The 15,116-nt window shown below is 41.5% G+C and overlaps 1 long non-coding RNA gene across 1 annotated transcript; it reads left to right on the plus strand.

Annotated features, from left to right (window-relative positions):
* The first annotated feature begins 10,907 nt into the window (after positions 1 to 10,907).
* Positions 10,908 to 12,709, plus strand: LOC307032612. The gene is made up of 2 exons (XR_013806322.1): positions 10,908 to 11,129; positions 11,999 to 12,709. It is a non-coding gene; the product is annotated as an uncharacterized lncRNA (long non-coding RNA).
* The last annotated feature ends 2,407 nt before the right edge of the window (positions 12,710 to 15,116 follow it).

A 15,116-nucleotide genomic window follows, 5' to 3' on the forward strand; every position in this document is an offset into this window, starting at 1 on the left:
AAGTTCAATCTGGTATATTCATTTTAATGTCACCTTATATAGAATGTGTGTTAAACTTGTGATTTCTGCATTGAGTGACTTCTGCCTAGCAGATACCAAGAAGAGGCCCCTAGGGTCTCTCTGTTAATTATCAATAGTCCTTGCAATTAACAGGGGAAGTCCCAGATACATTTTCAGATAATGTAGTTAAAGTCTTGTAGAATTAATGTTTATCTCCTACACATCCTGCAGGCCTTGAGACTTGGGTCACCCAGCAGTAACCAAGATAAACGTCCTTTTGAGCTTATCAATAAAATGTATTTATTCCTAGTAAGCTGACTTTGGGGTGAAGGGAAGTTCAGGGAAGCCATTAAGCCACAAGAACAATTAAACTTCTGTTAATCAACCAAAACTCATGACTTTCAGGGGACAGGAAATTCGGACCTATAACAAGGGTCACTTCATAGAGAATATATGTGTGTGGTTGATTACTTTGTATTAATAATAACAGTATGTGTAAAGGAAGCTGGAAATATGCAATGTGAAACCTTTTATTTGAAATAAAGATTCTGCAGGGAATATTCTTAAAGAACAATAGCTCAAGTGTCTGGAAGAGTTGCAGGCTAAATGAGTGTGCGGTACTTTTTACTGCTTGAGATCAGAGCTGATGTTTTCCTCTTGTTATTATTGTTTGAGGTTAAGGTAACTCACATGTGTTATTTGTATAATCCAACTATAAAAAACTATATCTTAAAACTATCTTTATAAAATGCCAAAAGTATGTGAAACTTGCAAGGAGGGGTTTGTTATCTCGAATGTAAGGGTCGCCTCTGGCTCGCGCTGATTGGCTGTCTTTTCTAAGTGGAGGACCCCTCGGGGGGGGGGGGGGGGGGGGCAGCCGCATAGCTCCTCCTGGGGTTTTGGATATAAGCCTATGTTTTCTTTAGACCAGCCTCTTCTTTTCTTCAAACTGACCAGATCCGTGAGATTGGAGGAAGAGCAGGAAGTACTTCCTTTGTGTTTGTATTTGTATTTGTATTTGTATTGTTACTTTTTATCATTAAAACAAGATTATTGTTTAACTTGCATTCTGGTGTTTCTTAATCCCTTCCTTTTTACGAATTTACCCAGCTTATCAAACGACACGCGGAGACGAGGTTGGTTTTAAACATCCACCAAATCTCCAACAGACTGCAAAGTGAGCTAACGGACCGTGTGTTGACATGCTGTTAAAGCTCCGACAGGTTTCTGTTTCTAAGAAGGTGTGAAGGCACCGTGTTCAGCAGTTTAACATCAACAGATAGTCAGCACATTGGCAGAATGTGAACAACATAAGAACATGGCAGCTTCCAGCAGCGTTTCCCCTCTTCACCTTCACACACTGACCCATTTACTCCTAAGCATTCAAAGGATAACCCAAGAAAGACGACGAGGAACAATGAGATTTTGAAAAGATTTGAAAAGTTATATTGTATCATTAATCATTTCTTAAAGTGGACCTATCATGCTATATTTGAATAATATAGTGTAGGACCATACCTATAAAAGGCATATTTATACTTTTTATTTTTCAAAATACCAAACAGATCATGCATTTTAGCCATTCCTCATTTCGCTCAATTTAACACTGTCTTTGCATGGGCTGATTCTGTGAGAACAGCACCATCTACAGACCTGGCATATGTACTACAGCGTATCCAGCGCTTTCGAACAGCAATGTCCGTGGCTGTCTCCTCCTGATTGGTGGAGTTGGCCCAATAGCCGTAGCGCCACTTCTGTGACGTCACAGAAGAGTTCAAATCTGGATCAGTCTGTATCAGATCTGTTGCAGCCCCTTAAAGAGATTTGCGTATGGAGGAAAATAGAGAGGGTTGTGTTTTCTATGAGGGGCCATACAGGCCGTAATTCATACTGGTCCTCTCACACACATACATTCTCCTTTTACATACATATATTTTCACTTTTAAATACATACATTCTCCTTTTACATACATATATTTTCATTCTTACATAGGCTACATACATTCTCCTTTTACATACATATATTTTATAATATAATCATGTCTGAAGACAACATATGTATGCAAGAGAAGAATGTATGTATGTAAGAGTGAAAATGTATGTATGTAAAAGGAGAATGTATGTGCGTGAGAGGACCAGTATGAATTACGGCCTGTACGGCCCCTCATAGTTTTCTGACACTTGGTGAGTTCCCTGGAACACCGAGGACACATATTCATGTATAAAAGACGTACAAAAGTGCATTGTGCATGATAGGTCAACTTTAAGGCCACTTTTGAATTACTTGGTGTTATGTGAAGGATGAACCATGAGTAAAGAGTTTTGCAGCTCTACAATGCTTTTAAAGTGAAATGCATTGAAGGTTTTTAGAGTTTAATCTGAGAGGGAAGATGAGTCAGCTTACTGCCGTCCTGATGTTAATAGCAAGCTCCAATTGTGGAGGCAGGACAGCAATTGGTTACAAGTTTATTTTCGAAGGAATACATCCAATTGTTGGACTCAAATGCACAACATTCAAGTTATTTCTCCTGGGCTTTTCTTGAAGTCAACACTATCCATTGCACCACAAGGCATCATTTCACACATATTTTAGCCTTTCACAAATATACTGTTTGGTTTATTGTTCCAGTTTACTGTCTACACTCTCTTCAACCCTGTTTTCAGATGTAGCAGCTGCTATTTTTCAGGGAAAAAAGCTTTCATTTACCCACTAGGCCTATATGCTAGCTATAAAGTGCTATACCACAGACAGAATAGCTAGCTAGCTAGTAAACGGTTGAACATAGCAGCTGATTCTGAGTGGTTGTTAATGAAGACAAAGAGGAAAGTCAGTTAGGTACTCATCTCATGGTGACCATGATCATGACTCCAAATTAACTCTTACATTGCTGTATGGGCAAATGTCTACTGGGTTAGCCAATTTAGCAAGAGGCTAAGGGCCTTATGTCTGTTTGGTCAATTTGGACTTTATTAATATAGTTTTTAAATATAAGACAAAAAAGCAAAAGTAATGTACTCAATGAATATCCTAAAGGTTTTGAAGACACATTGTATGCACTTAGCATATTTTAGGAAATGTGTTTTGGTTAGCTTAAATATTTATTTGATACCTTGGCCTTCACGTCCTTATCACAATTAGAACCAGCGGGGACATTTAGAACAGGATAATTTACCTAGTGCTTCATTATTTAATGGGCCTTATTGTCACACAATATGGTTGTTACTGAATAATTCCTCCAGGTTGGTGAACTGGGTACTTTACTTTTCCGTTTGTGTAAAAGCTATTGGGTACTTAACTGTTTTACTCAAAAGTTTGATGCAGCAGTGAACTTGAAGTAAGAAACTTTAGAGCTGAGAAAGCCTAATGAGGGTCTCCTTTGATTTCTCAGCATGATGACGAAACATGGAGTTACTGCACTGACAGTGACATGCAGTCACAATTTGACTCATTAGTGGAATGCTTCTCTTTAATCGCTTTATTTAAAATTCTTCCAAATACGCTGATGCTTTATGTGTCTCTTTTGAATTGTCTTGATATTTCGGCCTATCATCAGCCATCAGGAAATGTGGAAGTGAGTAAAACAGGAGAACGTGTTTGAAATATAGACTGTGCTTTACTCTTAATTCACATTTAGGTTGAATCTTTCCCCTTATTTAAAGAGCAGTAAGAGTCTGACTTATGAAGGACATGAATATGCAGCTGAGAATGTGTTACTGAGAACCCCTTAGCACACACACGCGCCCGCCTGTAATAGGAGCGCAAGAGCCACAATTAGAAAGTCGGGCAATTCTACATTTTCAATTAAAACTTGAAAGACCAAAACCATTTGACATTAATAACTGAGCCACATACGGTCTCAACTCTGGCAAATCTTCCTTAATTAATTGTAACTATGTGAGTTTAAAGGGTCAAACATGTCCTCCAGTTAGAAGGGCATAATCGTTGTCATGAAGAGATGCACATGATGTATTGGCATGCTAATTGAACCCCCTTGCTTTGCTATCCATGCATTAGTGTTTATACCCAGATCAAATGAGAGGGTTGATCCGAAGCTCTCTCAGCTTAAAGACTTTAATGTCATTTCTGTCATGTGTGAACTCTATTGATATAATGCCTTCTGGTTCTTATGTCCCAATGTGTTTGAATTATTTAGCACTGTCTATTCTTTCTAAATGACTTAATACAGTGACTTCATTGACATGGTTGCACACAGTATGAGAAACAATGAAAAGGCATTGATGACTAAGTTTACACACATGCTGGTAACCCATGAATAAGACTGGGTTAGCGCTCCTCCAGATGGAACAGCTTGACTCAGACCGGAACAATCCATTCAGCCTTCAGCTGTGTTCGAATGTCAGCATTAAGGGATCATTTTGTGTGAATGGATGATCTAATCCAACGACTGAAGGCTGGAAAAAAGAAAGAAGCGTGCTGTATGGAAGAAATCTACTTACAGTGTGCTTAACCCACCTCTGTTGTTTCAAATCCTTATTGACACTCTCATGACTTAGTCACCACCCTTATAGTAATGCATGCCATCGTAATCCAGAGGGTTGGGAGGGTTACTTTAAAAAAGTATTCCGTTGTCGTAGTTACCTGTAGGAAATGTAATCAGTAAAGTAATCTGAGTATCAAAATATATAGGTAATGTAACCTGATCACTTTCGGACAACCTCAACATCAAATTCAATGCGAACAAAGACTAGAAAAAAGAAAAAGAAAGTGCTCCGTTTTAGTGTAATACACACAGTTCAGCTCACACACACTATTCAATGAACATAGGTTCACCTACTGAAAAAAAAGAAGCAAAGAAAGTGGAAACCATGAAGCAGATTCAGGCAGTAGGCGTATAGATTCACTCTGAAAGTGTTATCCTACAGAACAGTTCAGCTGACAGAGAAGAGAGAACATCTGATCCTCTACATCAAACCCTAGATGCTCTGTTTTTGCTTTTTTACTACCATTTTAATCCTGCTAGTAATTCCCAATATGCCGAAGTGACATATGTGTGCACAAATTGTATTTCCAACCTCGCATATTGCTCAGTAGAGCCTGGAGTTCACTGTCTATCCATTTATAGTATCTTTTGTTCCAATTGTTGTTGTTTTCAGTTGTTTACAGCTCCAAAAGGTTTTCAAAGATTGCTGGTGACAAAGCTGCATCGGTTCATGAGTACATTTACACTCACGGTCCCATATGCCACACTTTCTGACGTGCAGGTGATGGAGTACAGACAGTCCGTTGTTCGGCTGCAAATGGAATAATTTAGCAAGTGCCTTTGAGATATTCATCGCTTTGACAATTAGCCGGACATCTTGCCTACACTGAGAAGGATATTATCCGCGGTAAATTATCTAAATAGAGGACCTGGTACAAAAAAAGTGATCGTCCGAAACATGCAGTGAACATTAGGCATGCGTGTACATTTGATTAAAAGATTGATACCGCCAGACATGGCATCAAACTTCTCATCTTCCTCTCTGTTCTACTTCTCGAGAGAAAGAGTTGAGCGAAAAAGACAGCCCCCGCTGCAAGGCTTTCACCTCTGCTCGAAGAAACCTAATTTTCCTCCTGTGATGTCCACCTCCATCCATCACTCTCCCCCTCCTCCCCTCCTCCCCTCCTCCCCTTTTCCTCTGCTCCTTGTGTCTGCTCCCTGACTGATCAATGAGCAGCGCCCCGGATGAACCTATTAACAATGTGTAATACCGCTCAGCCTGCAAATAGCCGCGCACTGTCCAGACCTACTTTATGCTTCTCAAGGTAGTGCTGGCTCTCTTCACCGTGCCGTGTTGTCTCTCGCTGGGCAGCTGTTTATGTCTCTGTGTCTTTTCCCATGTCTAATTCTGCCCTTTTGCACCCCATTGTGTCTTTCCTCCTCTCATCTCTCTTGTGTCAGGTATTACTCTCCCTCTTCTCCTGATATCCTTGGCCCTATTAGGGTGGTAAAGTTGGAGAACCACATCCGTCAAAGAAACCGTCAACGTAGAGGTGGCCCTCTCAACCTAGTTTATAGGTTGTACTTATTCTTAACTTGGACAGATTTTCCGTAAACATAACATCAATTTCCACTGCTATGCGGACGACACCCAGCTATACGTCTCCTCCAAACCCTCTTCCACCTTCCCACCCCCCTCCCTCTGTACCTGTTTACAGGAAATCAAATCCTGGTTCACCTCAAATTTCCTAAAACTCAACAGTGATAAAACTGAGGTAGTCCTCATTGGTTCAAAACTCACACTCACCAAGCAACCCAGTTTTACTCTCACCATCGACAACTCCCCGGTTTCCCCCTCCCCTCAGGTCAAGAGTCTGGGTGTCGTCCTCGACAGCACCCTCTCCTTCCACACCCATATCAACAACACCATCCGGTCTGCCTATTTTCATCTCAGAAACATCAACCGCCTCCGCCCCTCACTCACTCCCCACAGTGCCGCTATCCTGGTCCACTCTCTCGTCACCTCCCGCTTGGACTATTGCAATTCCCTTCTCTATGGTCTCCCCCACAAACACCTACACAAACTCCAACTGGTCCAAAACGCTGCTGCCCGTATCATCACCAGAACCCCTGTCATCAGTCACATCACCCCTGTACTACACCAACTCCACTGGCTTCCCATTAAACACCGCATTGACTACAAGATCCTCTCTCATACTTTCAAAGCCATTCATAACCTCGCCCCCCCATACCTGTCTGACCTTGTCCATGTCAACATTCCCACCCGGTCTCTTAGGTCTGCCTCCTCCATCACTCTCAAAGTTTTCCCAGCCCGTCTCTCCACCATGGGGTCAAGAGCCTTCAGCCGCTCTGCCCCTCACCTCTGGAACTCCCTCCCCCCTGATATTAGAAACATGGACACTATCACCACTTTCCAAACTCACCTCAAAACCCACCTGTTCAGGCAAGCGTATGGCTGACCTGTGCTGCAAGCTGTATGTTTTTAGTAGTTATGTTTTTAAACTGTGTTTTGCTTTTAACTATGTTTGTAAAAATTGTTTTTAACCTTGTTGTACGGCGACCTTGAGTGCCTTGAAAGGCGCCTTATAAAATAAATGCATTATTATTATTATTATTATTAACTGGCATGCACACACTAGAACACACTACCTCATTTTATTTTACTCCATATTTCACAAGTTAGTAGTTATTAGGGTATACCCAAGCCTGCATGTATATTGACCGTTTGTCAAGCCCTTTTTTGTTTTAAAAAGCAATACGGGAACCTCTCCGCAGACATCCCCATAAAAAACACAAAGTGCTCCTCCATGGTTGAGTATGGCTTTCCAGAAGGCAATCATTTAAAACCCCCTTTAACGGGTTGCCATGCAGCATTTTTGGTACAGCTTGCAGCCCATTTACTGGGGCTTGTGACATTTGACTCGTGTCATCCCCTCTGTCTCCCAGTTTCAACTCTGTCTCTAAAATAAAGGCGTTCCAGCATTCAAATGTTAATGTGAAATGATGGGAACATTCGTAACCTTAAAGAGCCTGTGACACGAACCCAACAACTGTTGTGCAATGAAATAGTGGGCTACTAGTAATCTCGAACCGTCAGTTTAAAAAAGAAAAAGCGATACCGTTCCGATAAATATCAATAATTTCGAACATCGCGGGAAAATTCCTTCGACTCATTTTGAGGTTTTGGGGGAAGCCGGAAGTGACGTCAATGCGGGAACGCTTCACTGTGCGGCGAGAGAGCCAAACACGGACAAAGTGTGTTGTCATGGGTAGAAAAAGTGAATTACTGAGTTTAGGCACGTTAATAACGTTTTAATGAAGTTGACTACAGTATATTCATATTTGTCAGTGCTTTCATGTCAATTCGGCGAACATAAACATAAATGCTCGTGGTGAAGATGATGATTAAATTAGGATTAAAAATCGGTAGTGAGAGCTGCTGAATTTCCTCCCGTCGGATGTGATATAAAAACAAATCGATTATTTTTGTAAACTCAAGTGGATGAAACTACATTTATTAGTGCGTTCATGTCAATTCGGCGAACATATGATACATTAAATGATCGTGAGGCTGATGATTTAAAAATCTTTTGTTTGAGCCGGTCTGCATTTCCTGATGAGAAAACAAACCTTAGCTTTTTGTAGTTGCAGTAAGTGGTGTATTGGGCGTTGGACGCGGGGATACGCCGTACCCTCACTTATTTGAAGCATGATTTCTTTTTTTAATAGTCTAATACATCTAAAATCATTGCCAGTATTATCAGTTGCAAGTGTGTGTTTGTTGTAATAATGACGAAAACATAATAGGCAGATTTCACAGTAATTATAATAGAAACGTAGCTCAAGCATTTATGCAACTTGATTTGAAGCGTGTGTGTGTGAGGGGCAGAACTGTGTGTGTAGGGTGACCAGGTGTCCCGCACTGTGCGGGACGAATCCCGATGGGCCGGTACCGAAGTGGGCCGGTCGGATAAGTCACTAGCACATCCCCCACTCCCCCCATTGACAATTTACTAGTGGTACCGAAGTGGGCTGGTCGAGAGTCCCGGGCTGATTTTTAGTCCCAGTCCACCACTGGCTACATGACCGTATGATCGCCCATATTGACGCACCTAATTCCTAAACTTCTAACAGATACAAAATACACCGATCCTTCAGCCTCATATGAGCTCTCAGACACGTTCAGAATTAAACTGTCATCGCTGTCTGAGCTTGCTGCTGTGTGCGCCATCGTCCGTTTACATGCAGATGCTGGGATCCTGAACGGTGCAGCTGGAGCGCTGTGCCCGCATTGACGTCACCCATAATTTGGCGGGACTTGAAGAATCCCCGAGAAGATCCAGGAAATGGTCAACATTGAAGGGCAGATTAATGGTTATCAAAGTACAAATATCCAAAATCAGTTCAGTAACGGTTTTCAAGGGGACAATATTTACTCAAATTGATGGGTTTGGATGATGGGGGAAAATCGTGTCACAGGCTCTTTAAATACCAGGATGTCTTGGAGATCATTCAAATTGACTGGCCTGTCATTATCACGGCTGTCATGGACGTCACGACCATGAAAGTATGCATACTATTCAGAATCAGGAATATGGTTACTGTCAGCTTTGTTTAACACACAAGGAATTTGCTTTGATCATTTGTTCTGTAACGTTCACGATAAACAAAGTCATTAAATGGAATAAACGAGAAATGCAAATGTATTTCTAGTAAACAGTAAGAAAGGATTTATGTTCTTCACCCGGCTGTAATGACTTCATGAGAGATGTGGAATTACCTCCTGGAGTTGGCAGGATGCCTGTGACTGAATACAAAACTAAACAAGGAAATGTCTGCAGTACAGGGGATCCGTACAGCGATACATAAAACACATATGCTCTTCCATACGTTATGTGTGGTATAATTCACACAAAGCTATTACCCACAAGTCTCTAGCTGTGTTCACATTATGCCGTGTAGGAACACTGAACATATGGCGAAATCCAAGCTGGCTTTTTGTGAATGCAATGCAGTCAAGTGCTTAAGCAGTTTCTCCCAGCCAGCAGAAACTGCTGCTGGATTGTCGCGCTCGACGCTGTTTCATGCTTTATTCACCATCAGCCGACACTTCTGCCCTCCGGACGTGTGTGGAACGACTGCACAAGCTCCACAGGAGGCGGAGAAAGGGAATGGGGAAAGATATGAGTGAGAGAAAAGGCAACGAAACACAAAGCTCATAAAAGAGATCTTTTGAATAGTAGAGACAATGATTGAGACAGACAGATAAATAAAAGACAGAGAGAAATGAACAGCGGGGTGCCACAGTAGTGCTGGTGATCTCACCGCGGAAAGGGTTCGATTTGTGAAAATGGAGCCTTGGAAAATGCTAAAACGTGAGTAGTCGGGTAGCCAGACTTCAGAAATTAAGCAAAGCGGCCTCCTCTTCTCCTCTGTGGATCAAAAAGGGAAGACCTGTCGTATGAAGTAGCAGCACCACTAAAGGCCTGGCACACAGAGACAGTGACTGTGAATAAGAGCTGAAATTTAGGGAAATTGGCCAAAACAACTGTCGAGTGCAATTCTTCTGCTACTTTCTCCCATTTCTCTCGGCTCACTTGTGAAAGCAACGAAGGCCTGAGTAGAATTGGGTTGCGGCGCCTTAACACGGAGGCTTTGCACATCCTAGATGTCTTACAATAATTCTTACTTCATATTTTTATGCCAAAAAACCCAAAGATGATATAATCTATTCCCCTTTGTATATTTGAGTAGAGCGACAATCCCAAATCAACATTAAGAGACATGTTTTATTTATATATTAATGCTGTCAAAATTATCGCGTTAACGGCGGTAATTAATTTTTTGAATTAATTGCGTTAAAATATTTAACGCATTTAACGCATGTGCAGAATGGCCCGCCCCATACACCCCACCAGTGGCAGCGCCAGGGTATGGCTGGGGTAGGCTACACCCATACCAAGAAATGGCTTAGCCCCACCATGAAAAATGATGTTAAAGTAAGTAAAATAAAGTCCGCCAACTCGCGCCGAGAATTGCACAGACAGCAGTTAGTAAGGTTGATTTCAGTAGCCACTTGTTTGGAAATACCGAAGACTAGAAACGGTTTTGAAAACTTTTGTCACGTAGTGATTGTGAACATCTTTGATAATGTCTTCTGGCCAATCAGAATCACGATAACGGCGTGGTGTTGTTGCAGGAAGTCCCGACGGAGAATAGAGAGGCGAAGTCCCTCCCCTTCCGGGAGCCTCCATGGGACCCCGGAAGCGGAAAATTATATATTGAATTCAATGGAGAGAGAAAACGTATCTTTTGATCCCGTTTGAATTGTGCCACGAATGACACATATGATGTTTGTCAATTTAAAAGAACATTTTGCAAGTCAAAAAAATTAAAATGTGTCGTAAAACTGTGAAGTAACACATTTTTTGATGTTAAGCCGCTCAGTGAACTACATGTCTCTGGTCCCGCACAATACGCGTCACCAACACAAAGATGACCGTCACGTTGGAACATTTCACCTCATTCTTTCAGAATGAGAATACAAGTATAAAACGAGGTGAAAATCACTACAAGTCTGGGCCCGTTGAGAGCTGTACATACACGAAAGGGGAGTTAGTCGGTTCTGTAAGAGCCAGCATGCGGGACCGGCTTTACAAGGTTTCGGTGAGTAACATGAGTGCAATGTTTAAGGTTAATGTCAGTCAATAAGGAGGAAAATCAAAAAGAAGATGATGAACCACAGACCCGGCATATAATGACTGCAGTGTGCAGGGCTGTGTTAATTTATGTTACTGTTATCAATAGCATTAGTTGACTGAGAAAACCGTCAAGAAAAAAAGTTTAGCAATGTTACGAGTCGACTAGCATAATATGAACCACGGCTGTGATTGACAACCTGCACAGCCAGTCAGAAGCTAGAATGCCAACCTAGAGAGCCAATCAGAACCTAGAACGGGTGTACTGTATACGGGTGTGTATGCTGTGGATAACATTAGTGTTCACAAGAACAAGGTACACTCCCGTGTTTTGTTTTATTTGCTCTTCAGATTGAAGCGGCCAGTTTTATATCGACTATATGTGTGATCTCCTTTTTACATCTCGTTGTGTCATTTGAGTTTATTTGCTATGTGTAGATTCAAGGATTTTGGTTATCTTGTCAATTTGTTTGGTTATCTAGGCACAGCTGTGTGTGACTCCCTCTGGTACACTGGTATGTGTTTTCCTAATGTAGAGAGCATTGATTAATTCATAAACTACACACTGAGTCTAGATCCTGACCAAATCCTTTTTTGTTGATCAAATGTTTTTCAAAAATGTAATACACATTTTAAAAAAAATACAATGTACAATCACAACCAATACAACACAAATTACAAAAACTTCAGAAAAAACAAACAATAACAACAATCAGACAAGAGGACAAAACAATGGAAAAATAAACCCTCCCACCCCCAGATCTGGACCATCCTTGTATTGCTCATTCAATCTATTATAGCATGTTAACAAACATGGTACTTACTTTATTTGTACAGATCTACATGGGAGAGGATGGCGCGATGCAGAGCGCTGTCTGTGGTTGTGCACGGGGGATGTACAAATGCAGCCACGCTGCAGCATTGGCAATATTTGCCATGTGGCAGATCAGCTCCACAGAAGTTGAGTGCCAGTGGAGGAAGCCTGGCACTTCAAAAGTAGTCCAGCCGGTGTCTCAACTCTACCAACAGCAAGAGGAGACATACAACCCACTGGCCAGAGACATCGCCACTGAGGAAGTAGACTGGTTTAGGTCTGCACTGAGGGGCGCAGCGTGGCATGGCATGGCTTTTGTCACCTGAGCCAGAGCTGCAGCCTCAACATCAGGCCATTTTCAACGTGCCGGAGCTGGTGAAGGAGCGTGGGGGTCGGGGGCTTGAGGCAATTCTTGCCTCAATGCGACTGAGCAGAGACCATTAAGCTGCCATCCAGACAGCCACCGTAGGACAGCAGACAAATCCTCAGTGGCAGTTACACAGGCAGGGCAGGTTGACAGCCAGCAATTTTGGTGCTGTGCTGAGGTCGGGACTTTCATCCACTCCATGCGCGTCCCTCATGAAGAGGGTGCTTGGGGGGTACAATTTAGACGGAGTCATGGCTGTCAACTGGGGAGTTGTAAACGAGGTGTGTTTGGCCTTTTAAGTGTGACACATATGTAGTGATAAATGCTTCACCAGACCACTGTTCCTAAATAAAAAAAGTTTTCTGCATTGTCAGTCATTTTTTCCAAATAATTACCAATATTTCACAAATTCTTCATGTCAACTTAAGAGCACAGCTTTGTGTCAGCTTTGCTTGGTTCATCTTACTGGGGGGCAGCTACATGGATGTCGGTGCAGTCCACAATCATTTTGCAGTTGAAGGCAGAATGAATTTATTATTGACTCAGAATGAAGCACAACTTCATGTCATACAATACATTGACTTTATTTGTAATTGTGTAAAAAAATAAAGCATTTATTAGCAAGCAGGACCTGCAGGAACAGAGAACGTTGATGGATGGAGCTGGGAAGAGAGAAGAATAAAGAAAACAGATCAACTTTATTATCGGATATTAATTCAATTTCAAAACAAGTTGCCGCTCCTACAGTTTTCTAGTATGTAAAGATGATTTCACATGACCTATGCAAAATATCACACTCAATACATGTGTCTCTCTGGGGGGTGCATTGTGCCTTTGATGTATATAAATAATATACCATAACCAAATACTATTACGTACAGTGGAAATCAGGTTGCCAGAGCAGGTCAGTGTGCATGTTCCTCAGGGTCTCAGCAGTTACAGGTGAGGTAAAGACAATAAGAGAAAAAGGTCAGTAACAACACTTTAAAGTAACAACACTGAATAATTATCTATTTTAATAATTTTCTCTCAGTAATCACTCAACTACTGTCTTTCCAACAAACAGCTTGACTCACCCTCACTGTCATCACAATGACACATGTCCAGAAGAATGTCATGCAAAGCTCCCTGCCTGCCTGCCTTCCTTCGACTCTCCCTGAACTGCTTCCTTAGCACCCGGTGGAGGGCGCAGTAGGCTACTCTTCAAATGTTTCACGAAATACTTACCATGATGACTACTCTTACTGTTTAACATTTTGGTGTACTTCATGTAATAAAATAATAACTTCATGGTAAGGCTACTAAAAATGACAAGGCTAAGTAATGTAATGCTAACTAACGTGCTCGCTACTCGTCGCTACTAGCTAGGTAGCCAACTTGACTATGTTCCATGCACAACATGTATATTACCTATGATATTACCTGATATGTCTGATCCAGCGAGTCCTGGTCCTTTCATCAGACGGGAAGCGATAGAACGAGCAAGTGGTATGATCACTTTTGTGATTACAACATGGTACAAAAGCACACAGGCATCTTGTAAAAGTGAATTTATTGGAACAATCTCTTATATTTATTGGAGGGAATAAATCAGTTATGAAATCTTCTTTTTCGCTTTAATTACGAGTCGCAACCACTTGGAGCATTATCGCCTGTGACATCACATGCGCGACCCAGAATGGGATTTGGGATTTGTAGTCTTTGTAGTCGCATATTTTTCATAGTCTTATATTTCAACAGTTTTACGACAAAATGTGACTTTTTTGACATGGAAATGATTGTTTAAGATTGACAAACATCATATGTGTAGTTCGTGGCACAATTCAAACGGGATCAAAAGATACGTTTTCTCTCTCCATTGAATTCAATGTATAATTTTTCGCTTCCGGGGTCCCATGGACCGGAAGTAGATGGGCGTGACTTCGCCTCTCTATACCTTTGCTGTAGTACAGGGGTGCACATAACTGGTACGCAGGTTATGTACGTAATCTGAAATGCGTACCGTCACTTGTGTCACAAAGCGCATTTGCGTACCGACGTACTGTGAAGCTTTTCCAGAAGGCGGTTAGATCACCGGACGACAGAGTCGGTCTCCGTGTGCACATACAGGGCTGCTGTTAACGTCGGTCTGTACAACGGAATTGTGCCAAAACTGCGCCAACCGGCTGCAGAGGGAGACTCCCCACCTAAAACAGCTGTTCACAACGTTCACACTCTGTGGTCACGAAGTACTCCACTAGCCCCCGTCCCCCGTCTCCTTTCCTGAAGTACTCCCCCGTTGATAGAAATCAACACGTAATGAATTAAGAACCCACGGTTTGATGATTGATAGGTGTGTGGGCTGTCTTTCATTTTGACACACAGAAAAATGTTATAATAAACATACATACTGTATGTGAAATGGATATATCCGCCTTCTTTCATTTATCTTTCCATTCCCACAACAATATACATAAAGAAATTGCATATTTTGGACATAGTTTGAATGGTGATTAATCATGATTAATACATTTTTAAGCTGTGATTAATCTGATTAAAAATGTTAATCGTTTGACAGCCCTAGTATATATAAATGTTTTATTAAATGTTGACAATACAAAAAAACTGATTGTGTAACGTTGCTGCCTTCTTGGCCAGGTCAACTTTGAAATGAGATTTTGTCTCAATGTTTTTTGTGAATTCAAAAAGTGAAATGTCTCTATGTCGGAGTGGAACTCCAATTATGCAATGCTTCGTATTGAATAGATGTGCAGTAAATCACAGCAACTGTCAGT

The sequence above is a fragment of the Notothenia rossii genome (genome assembly GCF_949606895.1).
Source record: "Notothenia rossii genome assembly, chromosome: 3".
Taxonomy (NCBI): domain Eukaryota; kingdom Metazoa; phylum Chordata; class Actinopteri; order Perciformes; family Nototheniidae; genus Notothenia; species Notothenia rossii.